Source organism: Schistocerca serialis, unplaced genomic scaffold (assembly GCF_023864345.2).
Source record: "Schistocerca serialis cubense isolate TAMUIC-IGC-003099 unplaced genomic scaffold, iqSchSeri2.2 HiC_scaffold_235, whole genome shotgun sequence".
Classification (NCBI taxonomy): domain Eukaryota; kingdom Metazoa; phylum Arthropoda; class Insecta; order Orthoptera; family Acrididae; genus Schistocerca; species Schistocerca serialis.
In genome coordinates, this window is record NW_026047801.1 from 25001 (window position 1) to 27500 (window position 2500).

Genomic DNA, 2500 nt, shown 5'->3' on the forward strand with positions numbered 1-2500 from the left:
CATGCGCGCATCAGGCGTGACGCGAGCACCTTGTGAAAGGTCCGCGCCAACACCGAGCAGACCGTAATGGGGCGAAAGTCAGCGGGGGATGTTGGTGCAGCCGTCTTCGGGAGAAGGGACGTTCGCGCGCGAAGCAGGCGTTCCGGAAGGGCGCGGGCCAGAAGGAAGAGATTCATCACTTTCACCAGGACTTCGTGCGGCAGGCGCCGCAACTCCGCTGGGGTAAGGCCGTCCGGCCCGGCTGCTGATCCCCTGGGCGGCAACGCGGCGGCGACCTCCTCATGTGTGACCGGCCCCCATAGGCACTCGGGAGCGACAGGCTCCGAGTGCGGGAGGAGGCGGTCACGAATGAAGCCCGCGGTGGAGATGGGCTTCTTGGTGAAGAGGTCCGCCCAGAAGTCCAGCAGACCAGGGATGGCAGGTGGCGGCTGGAGCAGGGTGCCATCCAAGAGGCCGCGCACGCAACGTGCACGCGACCGTCGGAAGGCATCCTGCGTTCTCGCGTACTCCCAGCGGCGCCGCTTGCGCTTCTGCGTCGGCGGCGCGGCAGGCGGCCGCTTCGATGGTTGGCGCGGCCGCTGTGTCCTGGTGATCGATCTCTCCCCTCTGGACCCGACCGACGCAAGGGCATCCGGGAGCATGCCCAGGATGACATCGGGCGGCGTGCCCCGCCCCAGACCTATGACACGATCCAGGGCAGAGAAACGCTGGGCGGAAGCGGGTAGCCCCGCCAGATGCTCCCAGATGGCGGCGTCAGTCGGCCCCTCCGGCGGCGGCCCGGTGGTGTCGGCCGCGAAGTCCTCGGCTGCGTCGACGGGCGGCGCAGCGGCCTCGCCCGCGTCAGGCAGCGGGCTCGCTGCTCCCCGGCGGGACGCCGGCTCTTCCCCCCGACCGATCTCAAGCGCCTCCATGAATTGGCGGACAAGCTGCTTGTGGGCAGCTTGCCGCCGTCGGCACTTGATTGCCTCAAGCGTACGGTCGGGGAACATCCTGATGAGCTCTTGATTTACAAAGAAGAACCGGGCGTCCCTCTCGAGGAACAGTTCGGCCTCCGCCTTGGCGAGCGACAGGACTTCTTCCTCCGTCCACCTCGCGCGATGCCTCTCCGTGACGATCTCCGCGTTGGCGGCCGCAAGGTGTTGGCGGCGGCGATGGACCCCGAGACCGTTCTTGGTGGTGAAGCTGCGGTGGCACTCACTACAGGCGTATACAGCTGCAAAAGTTACAAGATTTTCGGCACGGCCGGTTGGCCGGCTAGGTGCTGGGGGAGTTGGGGTGGCACCTTCAGCGGAAGGGCCACCACTTTTTCTCTGAATACTGCCCCCAACTAAAAAAGGGATAGTGCGAGGGGGGGCTGGTAACCCCCCCAAGCCCCTGGTGCGGTCTTCCACTCTGCGAAAATCAGCGGGCCCACGAGAAGGGGAGAAGACCGCAGGAGAGGAGAGGCTAAGAGGGCTAGGCCCATGTATTGCGCATCACTCTCCCTGTAACCATAACCCAAGGAAGGCACCTCGCAGCAGCAGCACGACTACATCAAGACCGCACTTCGAAAAGCCAAGTCCGGATGCAGCCACACCGCCGCCACTTGGCCACCTTAAGAGAGTCATAGTTACTCCCGCCGTTTACCCGCGCTTGCTTGAATTTCTTCACGTTGACATTCAGAGCACTGGGCAGAAATCACATTGCGTCAACACCCGCTAGGGCCATCGCAATGCTTTGTTTTAATTAGACAGTCGGATTCCCCCAGTCCGTGCCAGTTCTGAGTTGATCGTTGAATGGCGGCCGAAGAGAATCCGCGCACCCGCGCGCCCCCGGAGGAGCACGCTAAGGCGGACGCGGCCTCGCAGCAAGGAAGATCCGTGGGAGGCCAAGGCACGGGACCGAGCTCGGATCCTGCACGCAGGTTGAAGCACCGGGGCGCGAACGCCGCGCAGGCGCGCGCATCCTGCACCGCCGGCCAGCACGAGGCCGACCAACGGCGAGAGCAGACCACGCCCGCGCTAAACGCCCGCACTTACCGGCACCCCTACGGCACTCACCTCGCCCAGGCCCGGCACGTTAGCGCTGACCCACTTCCCGACCAAGCCCGACACGCCCCGATCCTCAGAGCCAATCCTTATCCCGAAGTTACGGATCCAATTTGCCGACTTCCCTTACCTACATTATTCTATCGACTAGAGGCTCTTCACCTTGGAGACCTGCTGCGGATATGGGTACGAACCGGCGCGACACCTCCACGTGGCCCTCTCCCGGATTTTCAAGGTCCGAGGGGAAGATCGGGACACCGCCGCAACTGCGGTGCTCTTCGCGTTCCAAACCCTATCTCCCTGCTAGAGGATTCCAGGGAACTCGAACGCTCATGCAGAAAAGAAAACTCTTCCCCGATCTCCCGACGGCGTCTCCGGGTCCTTTTGGGTTACCCCGACGAGCATCTCTAAAAGAGGGGCCCGACTTGTATCGGTTCCGCTGCCGGGTTCCGGAATAGGAACCGGATTCCCTT

At 63.8% G+C, this 2500-nt stretch overlaps 1 pseudogene; it reads right to left on the bottom strand.

The window, feature by feature from the left end:
- The window catches only part of LOC126444152 (large subunit ribosomal RNA), a 7953-nt pseudogene that overhangs the window by 3476 nt on the left and 1977 nt on the right, over positions 1-2500 (bottom strand).